Source organism: Typopeltis vanoorti, chromosome 1 (assembly GCF_054136105.1).
Source record: "Typopeltis vanoorti isolate ZY-2024b chromosome 1, IOZ_Tvanoo_1.0, whole genome shotgun sequence".
NCBI classification, from domain to species: Eukaryota; Metazoa; Arthropoda; class Arachnida; order Uropygi; family Thelyphonidae; genus Typopeltis; species Typopeltis vanoorti.
Window position 1 is genome coordinate 39,194,957 of NC_143549.1, and position 15,211 is coordinate 39,210,167.

Consider the following 15,211-nt stretch of genomic DNA (forward strand, 5'->3'; position numbering starts at 1 on the left):
AGGGGGGGGGAGATACAGTCAGAAAGGGAAACTGTTTAACTAATTCTCTTCCAGAAAAGGAAAGAACAAGTAGAACGAGGCCGTTTTCCCCTCCATCAATTTCAATAAGAGAGAGAAAGAGAGAGAGAAATAGTTCTATCATAAAGTTCATTACTTAAAGAAATTCTTCGTTTCTTTTTCTCTCTCTTTGTATACATTCATTAAGCCTTAATTATTCGCTTTATCAACTGTGGTAGACGATTCTACCTCTTGGAATCATCATGATTCTCTGAATGTGCTCGCTTAGGATCATCTAATCAATCCTTTAATACGAATATCAAATGGTGAAATTGTTCTGAAGTAAACATTTTTCTCACTTTCCGAGAATTGCAGATTTTTATTCCTTTAAATAATTAAATTTAAAAAAAAAATGGATTTATTCCCTTTGTAAAGATTTACAATATGTAAACAGTCAATTGCTGAAGTCTTATGTAGCTTATTTTGCTATAATTAGAAAAAAAAAATTTCAACGATCTTACTTTAGAGGTAGTTTTACTAACGTTTATTTGTATATTTTCAAGAAATTACTTTTGGGTTATGAATTAAGATGCCTTTTGTTCTCTTTAAAATACTGATAATAACCTGGAAACAGATTTTAATTTACATTTTCTTTGAGAGAGAGAGAGAGAGAGAGAGAGAGAGAGAGAGATGAGTTAAATTAGCTCAAAGGAAAACTTTTATGAATTATAAAAAAGATTATTCGTGTTTGTTGAAATATTTTCCTTGGTATATTTAAGTGATTAGGTTCTTCCACTTTATTTGTTTTTAGCTAAAACGTTAATAAATTAATATTTTTTTAGTTAAATACGATATAAAATAATTACTTATATTTTTCCAGCTAAAGAGAATGTTCCTTTTAGGGAAAAAAAAAGCATTAACAGTATTATAAAATTACATAAAATAAGCATAATTCAATTATTGGAAGTGCATTCTTATTTCAGTGCTCTGGTTGGAGAGTAGAAATTTTCACAATCCTTTTATACAAGATTGGTGCAAAAACGTTACCTATCTATGTTTCTTGAGTGGTTGTGAAAATTTTGGAGAAGAGGTAAGAACTCCCGTACGGGTTAACAAATAACCTATACTTTGTAAAGAATGGTAACAAATACTATCAGACTTTGCTAAAGGTTTGATAGGATACTGCACGAAAGGCTGTTTTATAAACTGGAGAATATGGGGATTGGAATGTAAATTAATGACTTGAATAATTGGGATAAATTCGCATATATCACTTTCCAGGTCGTATATGTGAATCTGTCAGATTTAAGGTGATCAGTGGTGTACCCTAGGGATCAAGTTCTTGGAAAATTGTTCTTCAGTCAATGATATTGGGAGGGATTGACAAACAAAATTCGATTGTTAGCTGATGACGCAAAGATAGGCAGGTCAGTCAGGAATATTACTTGTATACAGCACTTGCAGATGATTTGAATGGAATGATAATAGCTGGCAATTCAATATTAGTAAGTGTTAAGGCATGCAGTTTGGCATAATAGTCGGATTATGCTTGGAGAAACTGAATTTAATTTATTGCTTTTGGAGAAATAAAATGTTTTACTCTTTAAAATATTTATTTTAACTCTTCCAAAAAATTGTCTGGTAGACTCATGCATGAAGAACCTTCTTAATCGTTACCATGAAAACAAAAACGTCGCATAAGAAATTATGCTAAGTCGTAAAAAGACTAAATACAGTACTTTCTATGGTCTTCAGTAAGTGTAGTAATTGCATTTGAGGAATGGTAATAACCACGAGACATGTTTATTATGTCTGTTAATTGTTTTTGTTTTTTGACTTAGAGCGTTTAACGGAATAAAAAATAAACAATAAAAATAAATACATACAAAAAATAAAACACGAAGTTTCGAGAAGACAAAATGCCAGACTCGAACCTAAGACTTTCCAATAGAAATAAATTCTTAGTTTAAATTGTCATCTTTTGCTACTTTTATATCTTTTCTCCGATAACTTTATCTTGTCTTAGTAGTAAACATTCAGATACAATTTAAATCGACAATATCAGAAAATATTTCATTATTAATTATTTTGGAATATTTCTCCATTTTAAGAGAAAATTATGAATATTTTATATTTATTATTAGCCAGTAAAATAATATCAAACTTTTTAAAATTTATTATGTAAATTATGGAAAAAAAGTAGGAAAAGAAGCAGTTCTATAATACACCATATTATAATATCAACAATGTTCCTATAAAATGTATCTAACATAGTGAATTTTGTCTGAAAAAACGGATGTTTTCGAAGATTGAACAACTCACATCTTTTTAGGACTTCCAGGGTAACATGGCAATGCTGTAGCCAATGACGATTTAACTGAGATTCGGCTATTGCCGTTACCCAGCCATAACAAGAGCTTTTAGCTCAATAACACCCAAACCACACAGATTTTCTTTATTCAGATGACGGGATAAAGAGTCAAGGACTCAGTCCATCGCCCAGTTCTTTTTAGAACTTTTAGAATTGTGTCTGAGGAAAATGATCTTGAATACGACCGTGAGATGCGGTGATTAATACCCTTGGAGGGTAATGAATGGCAATGCTGTAGCCAATGAAGTTCTAACTGAGACTCGCTATTGCTGTTACCCTCCTGCAATGATCAGAGCTTTAATAGCTCAATAACACCTTATCCCTACACTGACCTCGACAGATAACGGGGAAGATGAAACGCATTCTTGCTTCGCTCCTTTAAGCCAGTCCTTATAAGGATAAGAAGAATCTTGGTGGCATAAATCGACCGTGAGATGCGGTGATTAATACCCTTGGAGGGTAATGGATGGCAATGCTGTAGCCAATGAAGTCCTAACTGAGACTCGCTATTGCTGTTACCCTCCTGCCATGATCAGAGCTTTAATAGCTCAATAACACCTTATCCCTACACTCTCCTCTACAGATAACGGGGAAGATGAAAAGCATTCTTGCTTCGTCCCTTTAAGCCAGTCCTTATAAGGAGTATAAGAATTGTTTCTGACTTAGTGAACACATTTCATTGGATCTTTCGATCCAGAGGGTAAATGCTGTAGTCAATGAAGTTTTAACAGAGGCTCGGCTATTGCTATTATCCCGTCATGACTAGAGCTTACAGCTCAATAATAACTCATTCATATATTTTTTTCTACAGATAACAGAGAATATGAAAAGCATTCTTGCTTCACCAATCTAGCCAAAAAAAAAAAAAAAAAAAAAAAAAAAAAAACCATTTTATTTTTATCAAATATTACAAGATATTTGTTGTGAAATTCGATTTCACGGTTTCTTTTTTTTTTTTAAGCTTACTATTCGTCTTATGCTATTCCAAAAACTCTAGAATCTGCGTATGGCCCATGAGAGTAGTAGTAACTCTCTACATTCATCTAAACGCAACATCTATGACAATAAATGCAGCACGAAAACAGAACATCGAATATGCTTTATAGAACTGCTTTCGATCTATGCGGGAGTCGCCACTTTATGAGCTCTTAATGCTATTTAGATGCAGGAAGGTTTCAGCCCTTATAGGACGTGACCTAACACGAAATAAATGGAATTTCTCTTTGAACTCTTGCGGTAAGGGTACACGGACAGCGTTTCTGTAGAATAGAATTTGATATGCGAACACAAGGACCACCTGTTGTCTCTCTCAACCATCTCATTAATCATTTGGAGCACTTATTAACTGCGCCGATACAATTCCCTCGGCTTCTCATATCCGTCACAGCTTCCCTTCTGCGAAATACTTTCCGATCTTAATGAGAGTCACATCGACCCGCTACGAATATCTCTTACCACTCGTAGTTCCATTCGGCTGGGAACTGCAGTTAAATACATTTATTTTCTTCTTCGGTTTTTTTTTTATTTTTATTTATTTTTTATAATAGCAACACCGTGATTCCAAAAACCCAAACACTCTCCATTATCAGATCGAAACAAAAGCGGAATAGTTATATCTAAATTAATTTTGCATCTATATATAAATAATAAAGGAAATAATAATAATAATTATAATAATTTAAAAGAAAAAAGAAAATAAAAGCTTACGTTTTTGATAAAGAAAAATGCAGCTATTTATATATAAAATAAAATATTTATATATAAAAATATAAGCTATATATATATATTATAAACGACACCTACTGAAAAATTGAAAACATTTAAATTAATTTAATTAGAGCAAATACCACTAATATGGTGAGAATGAGGGAACCCCCGTGTGGTGGCCGGGATAAGAATAGCTCCACCGCAAATCCATGCGTGTCGTAAGTTGGACGTTGGGTTTCGAGAGTTCTCTCTCTCAGGTTTCTTTCAAAATTTTGCTTCCGGTGAGGGGGGGCTTATATTATATATATTTCGGGGGGTTTGCTATGGGAGAGCATTTTGAGTCTCTGGGGAGGGTATTCTCCGGTGTGGCCAGAGAGGGACCTTGTCAGTGGATGCTTTTCCCTGGAATATAAGCGGTTCTGCTCGGTGGGGGGGGGCGTCACTGAGTGGAGGCAACGTTGAGTTGGACGATCTTTTGGCCACTATTTAGTGATCTAGGGATCGTTCTAATGTTTATACAAAGCTTTACTTATGTATCAGCCCAAATGCAGCTCATGCATGTCGTACGAGGCGACTAAAATGGGTACCCAGGGAGGGTAATGGATGGCAATGAAGTTCTAACTGAGGCTCAGCTGTTGCTGTTACCCTCCCGCCATGATCAGAGCTTTATTTATGTAGCTCAATAACACCTTATCCTTACACTGTCCTCTACAGATAACGGGGAATATGAAAAGCATTCTTGCTTCGCCTTTTTAAGCCAGTCCTTTTAAGGACCACTAATATTGTCTCGCGGGGAGATGGACTTTTAACGATCCTCAGTTAAAACTTCATTGATAATAAAGTTTTAACTGAGGATCGGCTATTGCCATTACCCAGCCATGACTAGAGCCTTTAGCTCAATAACACCCCAACCACACATTTTCTTCAATCAGATGAGGGGACAGAGAGTCAAGGACTCAGTCCATCTCCCAAAAAATAAAAAATAAATAAAATAATAATAATAATAATAATAATAATAATAATAATAATAATAATAATAATAATAATAATAATAATAATAATAATAATAATAATAATGTGGATTGAATTGTAACTCATCCAGGTATCGATTTCGTCGAAAAAGTTTTGCGAATCCCACCCAGATTAGCCTAAGAAGCTAGATAATCTAAAAAAACAAATCTTTCACCGGAGAACTTTTTTGCACATGTCACACCATGTGACAAAAATCATCTACTCGCTTCATTCGTCAGATGTGTGAACTCAAAACCACGTTAAATTTCTAATACAGTAAATCAGAAATACCAGATCAAAATCTATCACCATGACTCTTAGCTTCCTTTATACGCAGCAAAGAAAGAAAGAAAGAAACAAAATAAGAACCAAACAGTGTGGGAGAGGAAAATGCATAACTGGAATAGCACATAAGTTTTGACTGCTTCTAACAAAGCTCTTGTGTCTCGTACATACTTCAGTGACTGTTTTATTAGGAACAGTCCATCTATTGGCTAGGAATATATTTCTTCTTAACGATACATTAACACGTGACAAGGACAAAGTATACGTGGCGATACAGATCCTAACAAGCAACACTAACGAAGTATTTTCAAATTAAGAATTTATAGAAACCACAACAAAACACGTCTTGAATGCAAGATAATTGGTGCTTCCAGAAAGTAGATGTCGCTATTATGGAAAAAGTTGTTTTGATTGGATGCTCACAAACAACGTAGGTTGGATGTTTACAAAAATGTTCTGCTTTTCTGTAGATGACTAAACAACTAATCTGTGAAATAATATTTGGATGATAAACCTTATTTGATGTTCAAGGCCCAAGAGGGTGTGAAAACAAATGTTTCTTTGGAACAAATGTTACAAATTAGGATGTCTATGTTTGTGCTTATTTTTCGTTTGAATTAAATAGAAAGTTAATTATTCAGATGTGTAAATAACTGAAGAATAAAATCAACTAATTCATTGTTTTATTTGAAGTGCAAAATCTTATTTTTCTTTTATGCATATTCTGAAAATCTCAGTTATAATTGCAATCGATATTATATATTGCCCAACTTATTTTCAAAGTTAATTCTCATGGGTGTGAAAACATTTAACTCCCGCTTGCTAATAAACAGGTGATTTTTAAATACACTTACAATTTTTATTAAATCTAGAAATGACAAAAATTGATATTGCAAAAGCTGATAGGAAACATTCTTGATTTTGCAAACATATATTGGCCTCATGATGAGTGAAAGGATACGGTTCTCATTCCACAAAATAGACAAACTGCAAAAGAACTCACACAAATTAACAGATACAATAAGCTAGTCAAATAGCTTAATTACCATCGAGTCCAACTTAACTATACAAACTCTAGCTTCTCTCAAACAATACATCAAAAATTTATCATAGATGTGAACATATTTCTTGATCTTCATTTCAGATTATGACTGACCTTATAAATCTAATCAATGACTAGCCGGCATCTTTTAAATCTTAAGAAAAAAAAAGAAAAAAAAAACAATGATAATATTACTATCTCAAGAAACAATATGGTCATCATACTCCATCAGTAAAGCTAAAAATGTACAACGATCTACTTGTATTTACAACCGCTATTCTGCAGAAATAAACAACGATATATTCTTATTCAGTATAGAAATAAAATGCAAATAATAAATCAGTTGATATATTTTTAAAATTTTTTTAAAATTTATTAAATAAAATAAGTTTCGTTACTTTTTTATAGAATCTCATTCATACACTGATATTTCTTCAATATAAGAAACGTTCATATTTGATGAATTTTTTAACTATAATAATATTATGTTGGTTGGTTGTTCTGTATGTTTAATGATTATTATCCATTGAAATCTCATAGAAACAATTATTCCTATAAGATAACTGATTTTAACAGTGCATGTATTACGTTTAAATAGGATATTATCAAAACTGGTAATCATAGTCGTTTTGCAATCTAAACACTTAGCTGATTCTCTGTGATTAACGATACAATGATTCTTGTCATCATAATTATCCTAAACTGCCACTGTTCGGTGGTTTGGGTGGGTTTTACAACTTTGTATTGCTTACAAGAGGCTATAGAAAGAGACTACCTAGGGAAAAAGGATAAGTATATTGTATTTTAAAAGCGGTATGGGGCATCCTTAAGATTACTTAATCTTTGTCATACTGTATTACCAATAAATATACTGTCTGGAGGATGATGTTATACTAACGATCTCATAATATTCCTCTAGGGAACGATCACATTTTCCAAGGACCCTCATCCTCAACGGCTCAGGTCATTTATTCGGTAAGACAGGACGGCTCTAATGAAGGCTATTAAAGTATCGCTAATGATCCCAAAACAGAGTAAACGGTTTCCTTTTTTTTTTTTTTTGAAAAGACGTTTCCTTAGGGAAATACATATCCAGTTATTACCATAGAAATGAAAAGAGAGCGAGCAAAGGTTTGTTCATTATGAATAGAGGTAAGTTAAGAAGAGTCAGTGGAACTAATTTATCATTAAGGTATGATTAAATGATTGTCAAACGCAATAGCGAATGATGCAATGTCTAGACAAAAAATTAGAGAATCAGTGATCCATAGAAATAGCACATACAGATTAATAATGAGGACTCTGACGTCTTACTTCATTACTATGCTGATAAGCGATCTAATTTACATATTAATTAATGCTAAGGAGTTCATGAAAAAAGTCCTAAAAGTTCTTTTCACTGAGAACTGTATAAGTTGGATATTTTCAGTTGTATGCCAGTTTGCAGCTCGGTTTTAGATTGTTGACCAATGTCAGAAGATCGCATGTTCAGACTTCATATGATCGTAAGACTGAGATGATCACATGAAGAGTTGAATCCGGTAACCGTTACATATAAATACAATCAAATTGGTGGAGAAAAACAATCTGCTACACTGCTTTTCAATGTTGGCTCAACCTTTCAAGCATTATCTTCGTTTCCTGTAAGGCCAACACAATATTCCAAGGGTAACTGACACTTCTAGGATGACCATAATATTATCTACCGATTAAAAAAAAAAATTCCCCTTCAGAATGGCACGAAAAGCCTGCTACTAAGCTCTACGTATGTCAGCATGCCTAAATACCCAAACCTTGAAATCTGAGAATCATGTAAATCAGAGATAAATTCCTCATCCTTTACATACTAGAAGTTAGAAAAACTGACGTGAAAAATATTTTGGAGCACATTTCAGCTATGTGTGTGAAGAATCAATGGTTAAGGGTGGTCAACCTCGTTATTAATTATCATCTCTCTCTCTCTTTCTCTCTCTCTCTCTCTCTCCATACATTAGATCTAATCATGAGTACGCGAAAAAGAATCTCAAAACGATAGTTTCCCTTTCGTTATAAACAACCAAAAAAAAAATTCTAGATTTTATGAACAAAAAATATCTCAGTTTATGCATACAACTAACTTCTCATTTGCTTTAAACTGATATCCTGAAATGTTTAAGATCTCCCGCATCTTGAGTTAATTAATAGAAATTAAAGAAAAAAACTGGTTTAGGAGTTACTTTCATTTTGGACCGATTTGGGCTTAAGTGGATACTCTGGGCTTTGAAATAAAGTTGAAATTATCTTGAAGAAGACCGTGCTTTTTTCGTGAATTTTTTTTCGCCCTCTTGAAACTCGCTAAAAGTTCGAAAACACCCGCACACAAAGGTAGCATCCATTACAAAAGCATTCTTTAACAAACTGATTTTAGAACGAACGTATATTTCCAAGAACAAACGCTCCGATGTTAACATAAAATAGATTACATCTTCAAGCACAAGCGGAAGAATTAAGAAAAATCCCAAACCTCCTTTGATTCGCTGATTACCTAGGGAAAGAATGAAGAGGGGGAAGGAGAAGTGGGGGATAAGGTAAGAGAACCACACACACACACACACACACACACAGAAAAAAAATTAAAGAAACCAACACGCTATTGGGTAGTGATTAAGATACTATAAAGATATGAGAGACAGACTTTTAAGAAATAAAATGAGAATGCATCGCATGAAACACACAAATTCAATTATAGTTTAAAATTTTATCATCAACCAAGCAGGTCTTGATCATAAGTCACGTTCTGTGCGTAATGACACTTCTTCTTTGTATCGCAAATCTATCAGAAGTTAATGCTAATAGGAAAATATTATTGATTAAACTGAGCAGAAAAGTTGTCTTCAAAGAACGGCGAGAGAGAGAGAGAGAGAGAGACAACGGAATGGAGATATTTAGTTTAATTAATGTTTTGGAAAATCATAAGCGATGATCCAAGCATGCTATTCTTTGATACATCAAGATTCCATTAGTTCTTTATTGTGGGGTTTTATCGGTAACGAGTGATCTCACCAGGAATGTCTGTCGCAGTTTCATTTTCCAAGGAATGTAAGATAGATTAAGTCTATTCGGATCAATCTATTTATACGTGTTTTGAAAGTTTCCTTGGAGAGATAAATGAGCAAATGTTCTTCACAGATTATTTTGTCAATAATGATTTTGGTCGGCCGTTGCTTAATGTATTGCGTGAATTGTTTAAAAGTGTGTGTGTGTGTGTGTGTGTGTGTGTGTGTGTGTGTGTGTGTGTGTGTGTGTGTGTGTGTGTGTGTGTGTGTGTGTGTGTGTGTGTGTTACGACTGACATAATCACTTAATAATAAAAATAATAGATTGTCGGTAGCTCATTCGGCTTCAACGAAATCATTTGGTTTAAAATCTGGGTTCGAACCCCGTCTACGATGTGATGAACATTTATCACAGCTTTTCAGTTCAAGGTGAGTTTGTCGGTCTCATATGGAGGTTAAAAAGGTTTATTTCTCCTAGAAACTCCGGTTTTTCATCCGGCAAACAAACAAACAAACAAACTGGCTACTATAGAACACATTCTCTACACAAGAATATATATTTGGACATAAAAACTAGCCACGTTTAAAAATTACAGTTCTCCCATTAAAGACTTGAAAGTGGACTTTCTAAATACTTCATATTTTAAAAAAAATGAATGAGAGTCATTCGGTTTTTGACATTAAAGAAACAGGAAGGAGGGAGATCTCTTTTTTCATTCCTCTTCTAGATATTCTTCGTTAGATGATTGTTTTCGATCTTCTGATTCAAATGCTTTAGTTGATCAATATATACGTTTATTTCTATGGAATTACTCATTTTCTGTTTAGTTTTAAATTTTTTCCAAGTTTTGGTTCTATCATAAATATATATGATGGCGCAGCTGCATATTCCTAATAAATAAAAAAATTGAAAAAAATAAAAAATCCGCTTTCATGGTTGTTCAAGAAATCTTCACCAGATGGCGCTAATACCTTATCGACAGGACCAGATCAGTGTTTTTACACCGGAAACTGACGATAAAGCAAAAAAAAAAAAAAAAAGTTATTCTCTTCTGCGTTTTACGACATTAGACACGAGGATATTTTCACACAAACACAAGAAGCTCTGGGCAAAGGAGGTCCGCCCATTCTTAGGCCACGTCCGTGCAATCAGCAGCTGTTGTCTCCGCTTTACGGTATGCCCATCCGAACAACGTGACATTTACGACCATCCATTTGCGTGTAATGAGAAATAGTAAAAGAACGTCAAAAGAGAGTTATCCAACGCCCGAGTATTGAGTTTGGAAGCATCGGTTGGTCTTTCCTGTAAATGATCTGAGATCTGCAGGTTACGCTATCCGGGTCTGTGTGGAGATGTTAAGATTGTGCGGGCATTAGAATTAATTCAGAAATAACTAAGATCAGGCCATGGACGTATGTTTTGACGCTCGCGCTCATACCCTTTGTGTGTGTGTGTGTTCCTAAGGCTTCTTTTCTGTTTTATATCACAATGGATAACTAAGATTAAATTAAAATATCTTAGAAATGTTTTTTTCTAAAATGCGAAGACAATTTCACGTTTTTTTAACTAAAAAAAAGGAGCATCGGTACTTCATTCTCTCCTTTTGTTATCAAGAAAAGAGGAAGCGTGTCTTAAACATCAAATATTCTTTTCATCGATAAAAAGTAGGCTTAATGATAACAACAAAAAATTTTCTTTTCTTCATAACGAGATTCTTTTTTTTTTTTTTTTTGTTCTTCAAGGAAAAAAAAAAAGAGGGAATATATTAACAAAGTCTAAGAAAATTATTTTTAGGTGCAATTTCCCAAGTGTATAAAATAACTGTTGATTTTTTTTGTTTGTTAGTTTGTATGTAAGTTATTTCTGAATTTCTGTCTGGACTAATTTTACTGAAATTCAGCATTTGGCATTCTCGAGTAACGTTTCTAAGATATCTCATATTTTCGTTTCAGTCGTGACTATTTTTTGTAAAAATTATGGCAAAGCTCCCGATATTATCCAAAAAAAAAATTTTTTTTTAAATAAATAAATTCAATTAACTAAAAAGTCCTTTTGGCTAAATGACATTTAGATGTCTAGCAAAATGTGTCTTGTCGTCTTGAAATTTGATTTCAGTTGGACCATTTGTAGTGCAAAAATTAGAATAAAATTTCGTACATTCACACACACACACACACACACACACACACACACACACACACACACACACACACACACACAAAACGATCTGCGCAAAATTGTTGTAATAAATGGTTTGACTTTACAAAAATGCTATTAAAACATGCCTTTTTATGCAATTATTTCCTTACGTGTCTTAGAAAACTTAAGAAAACTTATTCCTTTATGCTTACAGAGAATGGATGACTCACCATCCATTATCTCTAAACATAAAAAAATCTTTCCTATTCTTTATCGATAAAGAAGACAGGCTTGTTTGCCTCAAAAGAAAATCCATTTTTTTTACCTGATCAACTTAATAAAGCACCCTTCCCCTCTTCATTTTTGTTCATTAAACGGATTTTTTTTTCCGGGGTTGAAAAGCCTTCTTGTTTATGAAGGAAAAGTGAACAGTGTTGACAACTGCAAGAAAAATAAATCATTTTTCTAAAATACTCCTTTACTCTTATCGAGCACAAATAAGGACTCACCTGACAACCGCAAAGAAGGGAAGACGTCTTCATGATTTCAATGAAATTTTACCTTTTTTCCTTATTAATCATCACCTTCGCAACTTGACTTTCGATTACAGAGAGAGAGAGAGAGAGAGAAAGAGAATACTTAAAGAAGACCTGTTGAGTGCTATCACTTCCTCTTGTGAGCTTAACAAAAATAATAAATTCATATAACGGTGACAAAAAGGATTTTAATTTATTGAAGCCTGAGGGATTGTTCTTCTTTTGCTATTTCTCGGCTGGACACTTTTTGTCTGCAACTGGCTTGCCACTTCTGAAGATCTACGATCTTCAGAAGTGACAAGTCAGCTGCAGGCACTTTTGAAGTGATCAGCTTACCACTTCTGAAGATCGTAGTTTTTAGAAGTGGTAAGCAACTGAACAATTCGTAGCTAACAACCTCAGGTAACTTCTCTGCATACACTGTTCAGAAATACAGTATACATAGAGAAGGAATAAATGCTACAAAAACTGTTTAAAATAAACGTTTCTTTTTTCCTTTTATTAACGTTCTCCTGTCATAGATCGGCGAACATTGTTACGGCTTTTGAACGAAAAAAGAACGTCGTTGCTCTTAAAACATTACCTATCACTTCTTTGAAACCCAGTGTTATTTAAAGGTCTCTCTGCAGATCATCAGTAAACTTTTTCCTTTTAAAAGAGAGAAATAAAAGAAAGAATAATTTGATGACTGTAAAGACAATCCTTGTTTTTCTTTATTAGCTTGATAAAGACTTTCTTTGCTTTGTTTATCAAAACAAAGAAAGTCTGGCCTGGTAACGCCAAAGAATAACTTAAGTTTTCCTAATCAACTTCACAAAAAAAATCTCTCTGTGTCTCTCAATGTGTGTGTGTGTGTGTGTGTGTGTGTGTGTGTGTGTGTGTGTGTGTGTGTGTGTGTGTGTGTGTGTGTGTGTGTGTGTGTGTGTGTGTGTGTGTGTGTGTGTGTGTGTGTGTGTGTGTGTGTGTGTGTGTGTGTGTGTGTGTGTGTGTGTGTGTGTGTTCTTTGTTTATCGAAAGAAAAGGAGCGTTGATTTAACCGACACATCTTTATTTTCTTGTTAAAGTAAAAAAGTGGACTTCTTGTTACACGATGTGGACTCAACACTTAATTTTTTTTGTTCAATAAGTCATAGATTGTAACATTCTCAGTGTGTTCGTAAACATAAACTTATCTCAAACATAATCACACGAAAACAACCTCGATGTCAACAACGCCTATCGGATGCCGCAGTAGGCGCGCAGTCTTTCCTGATGGGCACGGCAGATTGGTTGGCTGCTACATACTGAGAGACGATGTGTACTGAATAGCAACTCATGCTGAAGAAAACAGTGACAGACCGCATCGATAGTTTGTCACATGGACGAGAGATTTCTCTCTCTCTTCTTGTAAAAAGTTATTTTTTAGACATAACCAGGAATGGGTAAAGAGCAAAGTTATCTTTGCTGCAGTCTGATAAACTGCATGCATTTGAAATCATATCTTTTTCAACAAACGAATGAAATACATAATGTTATGTCTTGCATTATAACAGAGGATATTATAGATCCATTAACATTTTATAACCAAATAGAGAAATAAACTTTAAAAAGTTTCGGAATTTACTGGAGAGCCTATGAGAATATAACTTTTTGACTCATAATTGCTTTGTTTTGCACTACCTAACAGATACTCTCTGCATTGCAGCCAGTATATTGGCCTTCAGTAATGCATTAATAAATTCAAAAATCTTAAAAATTTTCTAATATTGCTATAAAATATTGTAGGATCTATAGTACTTTCTATTGTATTGTTTTAAATATGCAAAAGTTTATTACTTAACTCTTATATTTTTATATTGCAGATAGACACAACTTATTATCTTTTTTGTATAACTCCATATATATTTTTTACTATAACCTAAGGTCGGAGAACCATGTTCTGCATGAAGAAGCTACCGTCAGATGCGGTGATTAATACCCTACCCTTGGAGGGTAATGGATGGTAATGCTATAGCCAACGAAGTTCTATAAATGAGGCTCGGCTATTGCTGTTACCCTCCTGTCATGACATGATCAGAGCTTTAATAACTCAATAATACCTTATCCCTACACTGTCATCTACAGATAACGTGGAAGATGAAAAGCATTCTTGCTTCGCTCTTTTAAGCCAGTCCTTATAAGGATAAAAAGAATCTTGGGGGCATAAATCGACAGTGAGATGCGGTGATTAATACCTTTGGAGGGTAATGGATGGCAATGCTGTAGCCAATGAAGTTCTAACTGAGGCTCGGCTATTGCTGTTACCCTCCTGCCATGATCAGAGCTTTAATAGCTCAATAACACCTTATCCTTACACTGTCCTCTACAGATAACGGGGAAGATGAAAAGCATTCTTGCTTCGCTCCTCGAAGCCAGTCCTTATAAGGATATGGACTAAGAATCTTGGAAGTTCGACAAGTACGGCAAAACATTCAATTAAATGAATTTGCTATCAAGAGAAACATTATAAATGTAGGTCCACGTGAACCTACGGATCGACTAGACGTCCAGATGTTCTACCCATAGACTGTTCTTAGAAATGTCAGATTCTATCCATCGTTTTCCGAGCTAAGGAGCAATGGTCTGAAGCGGTTTGTACTAAGAAAAGTGAGAAATCAAATTTATAGATACATTTATATATATAAATGCTAAATGATGTCTGTTACCGTGATCTTACAAAACTCAGATGATTCGATGATACTTTATCATACATTTACTCATAAGAGTGATAAAAATTTGCATATAACTCACCAAGAATATATAACTCTGTATATAACTCACAACAGATTCTGGTTTCAGACCCCTCTCTCAACTACTAGACTACAACAATGCAGTGCTATCGGCTGGCGATTTTTTTATAAATAAAAACGGCAAAACATTAAATGAATTTGCTATCAAGAGGAACATTATAATTGTAGGTCCACGTAGACCTACGCACTATGGATCGACTGGACGTCCAGATGTTCTACATATAGACTGTTCTTAGAAATGTTCGATATTAGTACCTAATAAAAGCGGTTGATGAACTTTGTTCATATCATCCCACATCAATTCTAGATTTTATTGATCC